Here is a 16,946-nt window from a genome sequence, read left to right as displayed (position 1 = left end):
TGAGTTTTGTTTTTAGGTTACAAACATTTACATATTATTTCCACTACAAGAGAGATCTCTGTAACAAAGTAAAATAGTTAAGTAAAGTTAATAATACAGAGACCTTATCTGAAAGTTCATGCACCATTTCACCTCTGTAGAACCCCACCACTACCTGTGTTAAAAAAAAAAAAACAAGCAGAAATATTTTTTTCTCTATCACCCCAGTAAAAAGAGAAAAGAAAACAAATTTCTTGTATTGAATGTGTAGTCAAGTAAAAAACAATGCCCTCAATGGATGCATATAATATACATACATATATGCATATATGTATGTATTTATATTATAACATCAATATCACTAAATGAAAAATTTTAAGAATTATTTAAACTGATGGAGAATAAAATGAACAGAACCAGGAGAACAATTTTTATAAAAAAACCAACACTATAAAAACAAAACAACATTGAAAGTTGTAAGAATTATGATCAATACAATGACCATTCATGCTTCTAGCGGACCATGATAAAACTAGCTACCGATTACAGAGAGGTGAAAGAATTTAGAGTACACAATGAGACGTGGGACGTATATACATGTATATGTATGTATAAATATACACATATACGTACATACATACATACACACAATTGTCTATTGTTCTTGTTTTCTTAGTAAGGGGAGCCAGTGGAGGGTATGAATGCAGAACTGAAAATAAAATAAAAATTTAAAAATACTGCCTGTAACACTCTATCCTTCTCTATAAAATTTTGTAGAATAGTTTATATTCTAAATTGATGTTGTCCTTAGCTATTACAGTTCCCCATTTTTCAAAGAGGTCAAGTGGTAAAAGAGTTAATGACTAAAATAGCTTCTCAATACTTTTTCATAGGATCATAAACATAGATCATGAAGATACTTTAGAGGCCACCTAGTCCTCATTTTACAATTGAGGAAACTAAGAACTAGAGAGATTACATGACTTGTCAATAGTCACATAGCTAGTAAGCATCCTATGTATAGTTTAATCCAGATCTGCCTAAATCAAAGTTTAGCCCTCTATTCACTGTTCCATGTTTCATCTCCTTGTTGTGAATAATGATTTGTTTTGGTTAAATTTCTGTAAGATATTGTTATTATCAGTAGCAATATTCATTTTTCATCTATTTCCCCATTTTGTGAACTCAAAAACTTGTTTAAATAAGTCAAATATATTATTATATGCCGACTTTGAAAAACTTAAGAACTCTGATTCATCCTGTGACCAATCCTGATTCCAAGGAATCCACTATGGGACAAATTTCCAACCGTCTAACAAACAGATGACAGACTTAGGACACAGATTGAGAAATATATTTTTGGCCACAGCCAATATAAGAATTTGTTTCATTGATTATTCATATTTGTTATAAGGGATTACTTTTTTTTCTTGATAGGAGAAAAGATGGAGGAACAAGAAATAGATTTTTTGTTCATTGAATAAAATAAAATTGTTTTTCAAAAATAGATATACTTGTTATTTTTCCACTTAGGATATAAGTTTCTTAAGAGCAAGGGCATTCACTTTTGTCTTTGTATCTCTAGCATTAGCACAATAGATATTTAATAAGTGCTTTTTATTAAGCGAACTTATGACTTAATTTAATTTAACTTAAGTTTAAACACTGATCACCCTATCTTGCCCAGATTGGAAGTGCAGAGGCCACTTCTGGATCTGATCCTAACACTGATCAGCATAGAAACTTTACATTGCTCGATATTTCTGACCTGGGTCACTTTGCTCCCCCTTAAGCAGCCTGGTGGCCTTCTGCTCCTAAGAGCTCACCATATTAGTGCCAGACAGGGCAAACATCTGATTGGGTGTAGCCTTTCAGCTCAGAACTCAGAAACTCAAGAGATACACCAGCCTCTACCTCACCAGCAATGAGGCCTGAAGCCAAATGCTACTAAACAAACAGTTTTGATAATTTCTGAATCGTAACATAGTCAAATCAAGTTAACAAGCATGTGTTAAGTGCCTACTTTCTGTCATACATTGTGAGATATCAAGATGTCAATACTAGAGATATCAAGAAATGGGGGGGGAGAGTCCCTGCTTTCAGGAAGCTTAGAGTAGTTAGAGATTTGGAATTACTACTCCCTCTTAATTCTAACTTATTCTCTTTGAAATTCTAAAGTTTAGGTCTCCCAAATTAAAATAAAAAAAAAAAACAACACTTTTTCTTTTATAGAGTAATTCTTTGGGCATTTTATTGATATATCACTAAATCTGCAGGAAAAAATATTATTTACTATTTTATTCATGTGACCCAATCATGAACAATAAATATCACTTCAATTATTTGTCTTCCTTTATTTTGGTAAAATGTATTTAAATGTTTTGAATGTGTCTTGCTAGACTGATTCCTAGATATTTTATAATTTTTTATATTGTTTTAAATGGAATTTCACTTTCTATTATTTCCTCCTAGTTTTTTTTTACTAGTAAATAAGAAGGATGATCACTTTTCAAAATATTTTGTATACTAATAATTTAATGATTTCAACCTGTTTGCTGATTTCCTGTTTTTTTATTATTATGTTATATATAAATAGAGATATTTCATCCCTTTGTCTTATTTGCATTATTTTAATTTCTACAATTTATCTCATAGTTTTCAATAGGAATTCCAGATAAATCAAATGATAGTGGAGAAAGGAAGCATAAATCAATTTTAATTTCATGTAATAGTGATAGTGGTTCCTTATCATTCTTTTTATATACTCTCATTCTTTGTGAATTCACTTGATCATTTTTATTTTGGTTGATGTTCTTTTCTTTTATAGATTAGGTTAGCTAAAGTTTTATTGATTACTTTAGTCTTTTTGTTTTAGAAAACCAACTCTTTATTTTGCTACTTCTCTTGTCTTTTCTTTGCTTCGCATTTTATATATTTATTGGGTTTTTGATTTCTTATATTATTACTTGGGGTTTGTTATTTTTTATATTTTCAAAGTTTTCAAAAATTTTAATTAGGTTCATATTTTAAAATTATGCTAATGTGTATTTTCAGAATTATGTTATTTTCCTATGGAATGCTTTTGTTGCACCCCCAAAATATTGCTGTTATAACTGGGCTTGGACTAGAGTACTTTGCATTGAACTGACATACCTACTGGTTGGGGTCATTTCTCCTTATAATGTTGTTATTGTATAAATCCTCCTGGTTCTGCCCACTTTACTCTGCATCAGGTTATACAAATCTTCCTAAATTTCTCTGAAGCTGTTTCCTTTATCACTTCTTACAGTACATATTTCATTATATTTATATCCCATGATGTGGTTAGCCATTCTGTGTTTAATGAGTACCCTCTTAGTTTCTAGTTCTTTGCCTTCCAAAATGAACTGCCATATTTTTTTTTACATACCAGTCTTTTGTTTCCTCTTTCTCTGATCTCTTTGGGGTATAGGCCTAGTACTGACATTCCTGGTTCATAAGAGGCATAGATAGATAGATAGATAGATGGATAGATAGATAGATAGATAGATCAATAGATCACTAGAAAGATAGATATAATTTCTTGGGCATAGTTCCAAAGTGCTTTCCAGAATGGCAGGGCCTATTCATAGTTCTACCAATAGTGTATTCATGTGCCTATTTTCCATAGTCTCTTCAACATTTGTCATTTTATTTTTTTTCCAACTTGACCTATTTGATTGATATAGGGTAGATTCTGAAATTTCCTTTAATTTACATTTTTCTAATTATTGATGATCTAGAGCATTTTTCATATGGCTATTGATAGCTTGGATTTCTTTCCTTAAAAAATTTCCTGATCCTTTATCCTTTTATCCTTTGATCATTTATCAATTATAGATTAGCTCTTACTCTTATGAAATTGAATATGTTCATTATGTATCTAAGAAATGATGCCAGCATCAGAGAAATTTGTTGCCAAGATTTTTCCCAATTAGCTACTTTCCTTTTAATCTTCGTTGCGTTTGATTTCTTTGTGCTGAAACATTTTAATTTTATGCAGTCAAAATTGTGATCCCCTATATCCCTTGTTTGGTCATGATCTCATCCCCTATTCATACATCCATCCATCTCCTCTCCTCTCTTCTCCCGTCCTTTATTTCCCTTCCCCTCCTCTCTTATTCCCCTTTCTCTTCCCTCTCTTCTCCTCTCTCCTCCATTTTTCTTCGCTTTCTCTCTACATAAGTATATACATACTTGTGTCTGTTTAGATATGTATGTCTGTGTGTATTATGCACATTTCTGCACTAAGTGCAAACTGTTACTCAATTATGCATTCATTTTCTATGTAGATATACTTCCACCCTTAAAGTCCTACTCCAGTGCATCATTATAATGCAGAAATGGCCCTTATTTATTGTTGAAAGCTATGCTAGAGGGATCTCGCATAAATAATAACTGGCAGGTCCTACTAAGCTACAAGGGCCTTGGTTATAGCCCACTAATGAACAATACTACCTAGCTCAGGGGTGGAGAACCTGTAACCTTGAGGCCATTATGTGGCCTTCTAGGTCCTTGGGTGCAGCTTTCTGACTGAGTCCAAGTTTTACAGAACAAATCCTTTTATTAAGGGGTGTGAAGGCCACATGTGACCTCAAAGCCACAGGATCCCCACCCCTGGTAGCTACTGCCCAAGGATAAGTCTCTTTATGCTCAAAAAGGTCCATCACCAGGTAGATCACATAATCAAAAATGCTTCAGATACAGCAATCACGCTAAGATCATCTTTAAGTTCTAAAGAAACTGAGATCTGCAATAGTGGAGAGATTGCCCACACCAAGTAAATTAGAGATTCTTGAGGTATGGAAGTATTTTTTTCTATTTACATTCTCAGAAATATTTTCCAAAAGTGCAAAATAATATACCCTTATAGACTGGAGTAAAAGGGAGTAAAACTAGCTCAGGTAGATATGAATATTCAGAAGAATTGAACATGTATTACTATGGAAGACTATTTATTAAAATTTAATTTCTTCATAATATCTTCTTCCTTTAGCATCAATTAAATGCTTGTCCAAAGTATTGTGTACTGCTGCTTTACATAATGAAAAGTTACCCACACTCATCCAGGCCCTCACAAATATTTGTGTTTGTTTTAGATCAGTAATCTCATGTGACTTTTGTTCAAACAAAAAAACACATCAACTCAGACATCTTTCAGCAGTCAGTAAATACAAAGACCAGCCATTCCTCTGTAAACAGACAGACTGGCATAGTTAAACTATTAATTTATGTCAAGGGAACTTGGTTGCATATTTACTTTCCTAACACATGTTGTATTGGGTCACTTCTCTAGTTGGTATTTGCATAGAGTTAAGCATGCAGAGAAGGGAGTGCTTCTATTTGCATTTTTTATGTTGGGTATCTCAGTCTTTGGGATATCAAGAAAGCTCCTCAAACACTCTGCCCTCCTTTCCCTGCAGCAGCACATTTCTTGTCATAAAAAAAATCTCCCAAGTGTTTTGGGAATATAGAAAGTAGTTCACAAAGGGTCTCTGCTTAATAGTCACTAAGAAAGGTTTATTGTTGAGATGCCAGTATCTGAAATGTAATTAAAATCAAAGGTGAGGGGAATGGGCGATATTTCTCTCCCCTCTCTTCCTCTCACCTCAAAATCTCCTCTCCATTCAGTAATCATATTATTGACTAATAACCTTGGGAAATGCAGCACTTGAATACTAAAAACAAATTAGGGATGGGTAGATTCATTTTGAGCAGACATGTCTGGTAGCCAGCAAAGCAGAAAGTTAAAAAAGGCAAACAGTGACAGGCTGTGAAAATATCAGCAGCAACTATGAACCAAAATGTAATCAATACGTATGTTTAACATAGGAAGGGCTACTGTCATATATTATTCTCTGCTCTTACACACTCATACTGATAGCTCACCTTTGAATTGAGGGGACCATGAAATACATCTATATTAAGCATATCACTATGTACATAACAGCTTTTAACATTTAAGAAGTGCATATATTCCATATAAAGAAACTACTGTAGAGGAAATGGGATATAAGTAAAAAGGGGTGCACTCTCCTTCCTACTTAACTATAAATTTTGAGACCATCTACAATTATTTTCATACCATACCACAAAGTATATTCTGCCTCTAACCTGAATTTCCATCACTTGCCCTGATTAGTGAATGTGCTTCTAAACATAATGCTCACTAATCATTGTCATGCCATTCAGCTCTATGGGTCCTCCCCCCGACCCCCACTTCCACTTCTTGGGTTGGAAATCATAATCAAATTAGCACTATTATTCCTGGAAAGGGCACAATAATAAATTGTCTTAAGAATCTTCTCCATCCCTGTGACTTTGTAGACCAAAATACTCTCTCTGGCCCCTCATCTCTGGTGATCACTCTCTTATATCCACTGTCTTCTGTTAGAAAGCAAATTCCTTAAAGGTAAGGACTGTCTTATTTTTTGTATACTTAGCATAGTGTCTAGTATATAGTAAACATTTTAAAATATTTGTTCATTCATTGATTTTCTCCTGTCCCCATCCTCCAAGTATCAAAATCTTTCTGATTTAACCATCTTTCACTTTCACTACAGAGAAGAAGTCTTCTTGCCAAGGCTAATCATTCTACCTTTGTCCTTGATTATATTTTATCTAATCTCCCCTGGAATCTTGATGCATTGATTGATCCATACTCTCTTTCATTGTCAATTTCTCCCTCCCCTCCTTTTGGCCTACCAACCTCCTTTGGCCTACCGGGCCCTAAAAATACTTCCCTTGATCTGGCTACCTTTCGGGCCATCATTCTATCTTTCTCCTCACATTCATTGCCAAATTACCAGGAAGGGTCATTTATGTACACTTCTCTGACTCTCCTACTATCCAATGATATCTTACTTAGCTTCCATTCTCATTCTTCCCAATCAATCAATAAACATTTATAAAGCCCCTACTGGATGCTAGGTACTGTGCTAACCACTAAGGATACAAAAAGAGTCAGAAGATAGTACTTGCCCTTGAGGAACTCATACTTCTTCCTTCTTGAAGGTCACCAATGAGCTCAATTCAGTGGCCTTTTTAATGTCTTCATTCCCTTTGACTTTTCTTTTTCATTGAATGTTGTCAAATTCCTTATTTTTAATGCACACTTCTCATGTTGATTCTGACACACTTCAGTCTCCTGATTCTCTTTGTATCTTTCTGAAACTTTCTGTCTCACCTTCACAGGTTTCTCTCTTTCCCTTTGCTCAGTAAATATGGGTGTCCTTCAAGGCTCTATCCTGGACTCTCTAATATTTTCCTTCTATACTTTGTCCTTTGGGTATCTCATTCACAACCATGATATGTTGTAGTGCGGGGCAGTTGAAGGAGCAGTAGGGTCACTTGGAATCTGTGTTTGACTCTTACTTTCAACATTTACTTTCTGAGTTGTACAAATCATTTTATCTGAACCTCAATGTCCTCATCTCAAATGGGGATGATAATACACATATGAAGTACTATTAACAACCTCCCAGGATTTCTGTGAAATCAAATTTGATGTGTACAGAGCTTTTTGAGTCTTAATGTGTGTGTATAAATATGTATGTGTGTGTATATATATGTGTATATGTATGTATGTATATATTAAAAGACAACCTTTATATAGGGCTTGCTATGTGCCAGGCACTGTGCTAAGCACTTTTGAAAAATAAATATTACCTCATTTGATCCTCATAACAATGTTGGGAGGTAGGTACTATTATTATCCCCATTTTACAGAGGAGGAAACATAGGGAAACAGAGCTTAAGTGACTTACCTAAAGTCACATAGCTAGTCAGTATCTGAGGCTAGATTTGAACTCAGGTCTTCCTGACTTCAAGCCTAGTGTTCTATTTACTATAACACCTCACTGCCCTTATATAAATGGCAATTATATTATTGTTGTTTTAGTAATCATATCTATTGAGAGATCTCCCAAATTTGCATCAGTAGCCTTACCTTTTTTCTCAGTTTCAGTCCCACCTTTCCAATCTCCACCTAGAACTTTGTTCCCATAATTCCAATCTCCCCTTGAATATCAAACAATACAAAATCAACATATTCACAGATGAAAAGTTGATGATCTTTTTCCTCTTAATTTCTTTATTCATTTGAAATGGATTTCCAATCTCAGCTACCAGGCTTAAAACCTAGAAGCTACCCCTTTTTTTTTTCTTTCCTCTCCCTCAGTTCCTATAACCAGTCAGTTGCTTAGGCTGATACACTCTACGTCTGCAATATCTCTGGCATCCAGTGCTTCCTTTCCAGTCTCATTACCTTCATTTCCAATCTATTATATTCTGCTGCTGCTGTTGTTATTGTTTGCCTCAAGTCTGACCCTATCTAATTCATCCTACGCAAGGCTATCCATGTAAACTTATTAATGTCTACATCTGATTCCATTTCTCTCATACTCAAATACATTCAGTAGATCTCCATTATCTGAAGGATAGAATACAAACTCCTTAACTGGGCAGCGAAGCTTTGTAGAATTTGATTGCAACCTACCTGTTTAGCCTTATTTCACACTCATTCTCTTCAAGAATGCAATAATGGTATACAGGGGTGGGGAACCTGCGAACTTGAGGCCACATGTGTCCTTCTAGGTCCTCAAGTGTGGCCCTTTTATGGATTCCATCAAAGGCCACATGTGGCCTCAAAGCTGCAGGTTCACCACCCTTTTATGATGAGAACAACATTTAGTATAAGAAGAACTTGGGTAAAATTCCAAATCTTTTGTGGCAAATTATAGTCGTACAGAAAAAGCTGGCCTCATAATCAGAGAGACTAGAGTTCAAGTCTTGACTTTGACAAACTGACATTGTAATACTGGGTATTTCACTTAAGTTTTCATTGCCCCAGATAAATCTCTAAAACTATGGGGGTAAGGGAGCACCTTATGGTACATTACTAAGAGTGCTGGCTTGGAGTCAGAGGGCCTGGCTGACACTACCAATGTAACCACAGGTAAATCATTTCAACTCTCTGGGTTTCAATTTTCTTATTTGTGAAACAAGGCATCTAAGCTCCCATTCAAATCTAAACCTATGATCCTAAACCTCAGAGAAGGTATGGTTTTGCTTTGGTGTGATAAGTTTCACTAGAGCAGATCCCCATACTATTTTGTTTGTTTTTGTTTTGTTTTGTTTTTATATCCCAGCTCTTCCACTTATTATCTATGTGGTCTTAGGCAAATCATTTCAACTCTTTGCTTCAATGGCCTCATCTAAAGACATGAAGAAGTTGTTCTAGATGGCCACTAATGTCCTTCTCCTCTATTCCTATGATTCTACTGTCAAACCAAACTGGTTTAATAGTTTTTCTCCAATTTCATCCTTCCCCCTCTTTCCTCTTCCCATATGTACATGCCTGGGATTGACTTCTTCCAAATCTCTGCCTACTGAAAACTTTCCCCTCTGTTGAATATTGCAAATGCAACATTCTGTCAAACTTCACTAATGTATTGGTTAGTTTTGCTGACCTGCTCTCCCATACCACTCTTTCATCCTTTCCCACTTATTTTTTTTTTCTCTTTGTTGAAGTACACATTTCACTCAGTAAGGGAAGAGGAGGGATATATTTGGGAATGTGAAAAAGAAGCAAAATCAAAATATATTGGTAAATTTTTTTTCATAATTTAAAGAAAAAATACAATTTTCCCATTATTCAAGGTCCATCTCAACTACCACCTTCTTCAGGAAGCCTTCCCCTAGTTCTCCAAAGTGGAAGTGATACCTTTTTTCCCTTAATAGCTCTCTTTTACCTTTGCTAAACATTAATTGCATTTAACTTGCCTTTGCATATGTATCTTATTTCTCTTTTAATGTGTTAGGTCCTAGAAGATGAGGACTCTGTCATATTCTGCTTTATATCACTAGTACTTAATACATTTGTTGGGCATAGTAGTCACTTTTAATAAATGTTCGTTGGATTAATTTGTGTAAGTTACTATATAAGGATTTGAAACACTCTCTTGACATTAAAAAAATTGCATACATTCTAATTTGTATGGCTAGTTTCAGTATTGTCTTATCTGAAACTTAAACTATTCCTGATAATTACTATAGATCCAGTTAGTGGCTATCATTCTTTGACAATATCTTTATAAACCAGAAAAAGGGGGGGTTGTCTGGTAAAAATGCCTTATTTTTTGTTTATTTCTGTTTTGTGCATCACCCAAAACCAAAGGACAGATGATTTGATTGTGAATTCTAAAATACATGCCTTTATGTGGTCTTTTGCAAGAGCAATGGCGTTACATCACCTGTTTATCATATTGTTCCACTAAGGAAATTCTTAGTAGTTGTTGTTGATTTCCCATAAAATTATTGTTGAAAATCTCATGGTTTCCCTTGCATTAGATGTTGACATTTTAAGAACTAAACCATACCAGAAATAACACATGAATTTTTCTAAGGACAGGGGAAAAAATCTGAAGCAATACTTAATGTTCTTTATTTTTCTTTCCTTTAAATCTTAATTTCAATTTAAAAAATGGAAAAGTGCCTTGAGTGAAGATTTCTGAGGGCCAGAGATTTAATGGCATATATTTGATAAAGGTCCTATATTCTCAACCATACCAACCTTATTAGCATAAGTCCTTTCTGCCTCAATATCTGTCTTTAAAAAAAATGCAAGCACCAGATTTGTGAATCTGTGAGGTCTTGCATGATTTAGCCCCTGATGAGGATAAGAATATAAATTCCCATGTGGCCACCTTCTTAGTTTTCCTATGAACTCTGAAACTAACCTGCTATGGATATTGCTGAATTTAATTTTCTTTTTCTTGTGATGAATACCAGCCACAGCCCATGAGTTTAACAAAACAGACTGTCTTTCTAGTGTGAATATGAGTTTACAATAAACTCCAAGAAAGAACTGTGCTCCAGACTAAATTTGCCACAACCAAATGGAAATGTGGCAATAAGCAATGTGTGGTCAGCTCTTTTGTCTGATATTTATTCAACAAAACTCCCATTGATTTGTTCCAGCAGCTACCACCACAACCACAGTGGCTTGTCTGATTACCTTGTAGCCAGGATAAAGCCTTAGATTATCTGGGATATTTTCAGCTAGAGAAAAAATGTTAGAGTCAATGTTTCTTCTAATCATTTTAAGTTATGAGTCAACCACTAGGATACTGACTATGAGGACTGAGCTTAGGTATATAGGTTACAGCTATTGTGAATATAGTAATAAATTAATTCTACATATAGTTAATGAGGGGCAGCTAGGTGGTGCAATGGATAGAGTGCCCAGCCTGAAGTCAGGAAGACTCATCTTCCTGAGTTTAAATCTGGCCTCAGATACTTACTTGCTGTCTGACCCTGAGCAAGGAAAACCTCAAATGGGGGTCACAAAGAATCAGATATGACAGAAAAAAATGAAAAATAACAAAATGTTTCATGATATCCATAAGCATCATTATGTTACATGGTAATTAGGCATAAATGGAGATCAGATCATAAATACACACAGAGAGATGAACACACACCACACAAATGTGTTTAGTACTATTTTTACTCAACCAAATATTTTTTTTTCTCTCTTCACTTGGCTAAGCCTATGGTATCTATAATTATAGAATCATAAAATTTAGATTTCAAATTAGAAGGGAATTCAAAAGTTACCTATTGCAACACCCCCATTTTGCAAATGGGAGGTCCAAAGAAGTGCATTCATTTAGCTAAAGAAATATCAAAAGTAAATGGCAGAGATGCATTTCAAACCCAGAACCCCAAATGTAGTATTCTTTCTACTTTGAACATTTACAATTTTGTCTATCACTTTTTTAATTAAAAAAAAGTTGTCAACTTTAGTGACCATTAACAAGTTCAAACATTTCAAATATAAAGAGAACAAGAAACAGAGCTGTAAAAGAAACTATACATTTTTTAGAAAAAATATAATTTAAAAAATATCAAGAAAATGCACTATTTATATCTAATCACTGTCATTATCAGAATCACAATCATAACTGTCTCCTTTACCATCATCACCAATATAGACATTCACTAAAGGATAAAAATCCTGGCCTATAGCAGGTGATCCATGACCCCAAACATTCCATAACACAGAGATGGGGCCTTTATCTAACCCACATTCCCACCCGTTCCACTCCAACCTGGAAGAGCAGTCAGGTAAGGTCCAGGCCCCCAACAGATTGACACCCAAACTACCTCAGGTTTTCACCTCACTGGCAACATCTTCCCCTGTCCCCAGGCTGGGGAGGCAGATAACAAATGCCAGACTAGTGTCCCATACCCCAACCTTTCCCAGAATACTTCTGACCTCAGTGGATAGAGCCACTGAGACCCCCCAGGTCCATAAGCATTTCAATTTACCTTCCATACACTTCTCTTTTTTATCTATATGCAAGTAAATTTTATTTTCAAAGCCATCTTGCCTTCCTTTCCCTCAATCCATCTAGTTTTTTTTTTCAAAAATTTTCTCCCCATCTTTCCCCTCCCCCAACATACACATCTATTCAATGGCTAGCAAACTCCTACCACCCGTTATTCTTTCTATCCTTGAGTTACCTAATCTTAGAGTAAACTACTCCCTGTCTCTCGTTCTCTCTTCCTCATTCTCCTCAATGCTACCTTTCCCATGTTCCACTCCAACTCTTTCAACCCCTTCCTATGTGAACTATTGAATTGCAATTCCACAATGAACACATTTCTTTTCATTCTGTACCTCTTCCTCTCATGCTCCTTCCTTCCAATTGTACTACTGAGGACTGTCTTCCCCAGATGACATTCTATCTCAGGCCGTCCATCCAAAAACTGATTGTACCTTCTCTCATATCCCTGTTGCACTGGAGGAAAGGTCATAATCGTCTTTGTTCCCCACTGCTACTTCCCTATTTTTCCTTTGCTGCCATCATGAAGCAACCTTTCCTCCTTGGAAATGCAGGCCATTAAAATCTCTTATTCTATACAGATAATGCCAGCTGCTGTTTCCCAGGTTCCTGATCATTCTTTCTCTTTTCCCAGGGAGTTCAGTACCTGACCCACTATGTTCTTCTCTTCCCCAGTTCCTGCCCTTATTTTAGAAGACCTCAGCGTTTGTGTTAAAATTCCTTAACCTCCACATAATTCAATCTTCTCAAATCCCATGCCCTACTCCTCTGCTCCAGCTCAGCTACAGACAGGGGTGATCATACTCTTTATCTCATCATTACACACAATTGTTGAAATTCTATGACTGAAAACTCAGATGCTCTTATACTTGAATATAGCTTCATGTCATTCCATTTCTCCCTATGGCTTACTCTTCTTAAATCTATTTTTCAACTTCATTGAGTCACCAATCTCTCCATACCTAAGTGTTTTCTTGGCCCATTACATCACTTTCTGACCTTCCTAATCCGTACCCTAAAGTTAATCAGATCTGCTTTGCTTTGCACAGTCCATTACTCTCAAATCACTTAATCATTTCTCCCTTACTTATCTTTGGTAATATTCTAATTTTGGATTACTCTCACCACCTACCTCCTCTACTCCTACTTGAATGCTGTTAAAGAAACCTAGATAGGGTACCATACAAGTTTAATATATTGAATCTTAAGAGGGACCTAATTACCCCATGGCAATCTTTTTAATCTTCCTTAATTGATTCCCTGTTCCACTCCCCACAGAAGTTTTTCAAAACTTATTTACTTGAGCCTCTCTTCATCTTCAGCCCAGGACCTTACTTCTTACATTAATAAGAAAATAATTGTGGTCATTCACCCTCTTCTCTCATTCTCTTCATCTCAAAATTCCTTGTTATCACCCCTTCCCCCCCCATCCTGTGACTATATTTTCTCAAATTCTTTAGCTGGTTCATTATCCATGTGCTTAATAAGCATAGACAACCTCAAGGCTCTTTTCTACACCCTCTTCTCTACTTTTCTCTCTACTCTTTCTCCTAATGATCTTATCTGCTCTTATGGGTTCAGTTATTATCTCTATGTTTCTGACTTCCAAATCTATATTTCCAAGGCCATATCCTTCCAACTATCTACAGGATTTGTCCACTGGATGTCACATTAGCATCACCAACTCAAACTGTCCAAAATGCAATTCATTGTCATCCTGTTCTTCATCCAATCATACTTACTTCTATGAAATATCCCACCATTCTTCTTGTCACCTACATTGGTAGCTTCAGAGTTGCCACATTTCCTCCAGGCCATAGGAAGACCAATTGTAAGAAGTGAGAACCTTTAGAGAAGTGAAGACTTCTCTAAGATACGATAGCTGTTTTTAAGCATCTGATGAGATCACAGATGGAAGAGGGATTAAATTTGTTCTGTTTGACCATAATTAGAACAATGGATAGAAGTTGCAAAAAGATAGATTGAGATTTGAGATAAAAAAAAAACAACTTTCAAACAATTAGGGCTATACAAAAGTGGAATAGGCTACTTAAAAAGCACCAGGGTGTCCTCACTATAGATGTTGTTGTTCATTCTTCATTGCACAAAGTCATCAGCTTCGCTCTCTCGTCCAGAGTTGTCAAAGTACAGTGGGAAGGCAAAAGTCAAGACCACTGGCAGTGGCCCAGGATGCAGGGGATGATCTTCTATGTGTTCTATGTCTGACCAAGTTCTAAGGGCTTCACAGGGCCTGCTTCAGACACCTTCTTCGCCATTGAAACAAATTGTTCTCATCTGCCCATTCCACAGTGGTAAATCTTCATATGCTTGGGGTAGACATCCTCTTAACTCACTGATAGTGATGTTGGCTACCCTCAAACTGTGACTTCAAGAAGCTGTAGCGGGGCATCTAGGTGGCGCAGTGGATAGAGCACTGGCCCTGAAGTCAGGAAGACCTGAGTTCAAATCCAGCCTCAGACCAAACACTTGACCCATACTAGCTGTGTGACCTTGGGCAAGTCACTTAACCCCGAATGCCTCACAACAAAAAAAAAAAGAAGAAGCTGTAGCATACACAGTGGCCACACCGATGGAAAGTCATTTCAGCAGATGGGCCACTCACTAAAGGCAAGTCTTCAAGAAAAGGTAAAATGAATGATCAAATAAGTGTTTCTTATCACCCTCCTCCCATTCAATAAAAGCTCATGGCTCCCATTACTTCCAGAATAAAATATAAAATCCTCTGATATTTAAAAGTCTTCATAATCTTTCCAGTTCCTGTCTTTGTAGTCTTTTCCATACCCATATTCAGCAACCCAATGACACTGTCTTCTTTATTGTTCCTCCCACAAGACACTCCATCTCTCTAGTCAAGGCATTTTCACTGCCTCTCCTCCAGGCCTGAATACTCTCTGCTCCCTGGATTTTTAGGCTTCCTTTAATTCTTAGATAAAATCCTACCTTCTGCAGGAAAGCTCTCTTAATCGCTCTTAATGCTAGAGTCTTACTTCTGTTGATTATCTCCAATTTGTCCTATATCTATTATCTTTGACCGTAGTTGTTTGCATGTTGTTTTCCCCATTAAGATGTGAGCTCCTTCGGGGAATGTATTGCTTTTTCCTTCTTTTGCAACCAGAACTTAGTATAGGGCTTGCCATGTAGTAAGCACATAATAATTATTCCTGACTGACTAACTGACTGAAGACATTCTTCTTGTAGAATGTCTTCATTCTAATCACTACTCCAAGTCTCCATGGTACAGCTTTGGATTTTTATACATTTATAGTGGGAATGGATTAAGCAAGAGTGAAAAAAAATAGTGGAAAAATATCAAGGATTTTATAACATTTTGCAGTTTCTACATTTGCATTGTCAAATTGTGATAGCTATATTTTACATTCTAAAACATTTTGCTTCACATTTGTCCTTTTCATTTTGTAAGAATATGCTTGTCATATTAGTTTTAATTGTCAAGGTTATTCCAAGATGGAGTTGGTCTGACTCTTTTGTTTTACATATTAATGAAAACATTTATTCATTCAAGCACATTTATTAAAGAATCTACAATAAGTCAGGCACTGTGGTAGGCAATGCAAATATAAAGTTAAAAGCAAGATTTCTTGCCCTCAAGAGGCTTATATTCAATGGGAGAGAAGAGTGAAAACATCTAGAATGATGTGGTTGGAATTTCATGCCATAGATGTTGAGGACCTTAGAGATCATCGAGCCCCAAACTCTAATTTTACAAATGAGGAGATGGAGGCTCAGAGAAGTTCAGTGGCCAAAGGTAAACTTTAGTCTCCTGACTCCAGATACAATGCTCTTTCCATTACACCAGCTACAAAATCATAAATACCAAAATTATCAAGGATTATGTTGGTATACAACATAGATTATCAGTCTTCAAAAGGTTGTCCTGAAGGCAATGGATGACACATGGAAGGCTTGAAGGATTTTCACAAATTTGTGAAATAGAGGATGCTGAACTCCCTTGAGATAACTGTCAACTTTCAAGTGGTAAAGGTAGAATGTGTTCACCATTTATTCCTGCACCTACTTTTGGGTAGGGATCTATGGCAGCAGCCATTGGCTCATATGCCAAAGAAGATCAATCAATCAAAGTACTATTTTGTAGCCATACATGCCAAGAGTTGACAGTTTCTGGTCTGTTATATAAGGTAGGAATCACATTTACTTTGAAAGAATAAGGTGATTACCTACTAAATTCTATTAAATTCAAGCCCAATGTGGTCTAGTGGCTAAAGAAATGGCCTCAGAGTCTCAAAAACATAGAATTGGCTGTATGACCTATTTTATTTATTTTTGTACCCCCCATAATACCTAGCATTGTGCTTAATACATAGTAGATGCTTGGGAAATAATATTTGTTAAATTCAGCAATGCTGACTAAACACCTGCTACATTCAGAGGAAGTCAGTAAGTGATGAAGAAGATAAAACATTGAGATAAAGCTCTGAATGGAACTTCCAATCTGGGAAGGAGGGAGAAAGGGAAGAAAAGGAGAAAGGGAAAGAGAGAGGGAAGAAGGAAAGAAGGAAGGAAGGAAGGAAGGAAGGAAGGAAGGAAGGAAGGAAGGAA

The sequence above is a fragment of the Vombatus ursinus genome, unplaced genomic scaffold (assembly GCF_900497805.2).
Source record: "Vombatus ursinus unplaced genomic scaffold, bare-nosed wombat genome assembly UNPS02014781.1, whole genome shotgun sequence".
NCBI lineage: Eukaryota > Metazoa > Chordata > Mammalia > Diprotodontia > Vombatidae > Vombatus > Vombatus ursinus.
This window is presented reverse-complemented; position numbering follows the sequence as displayed.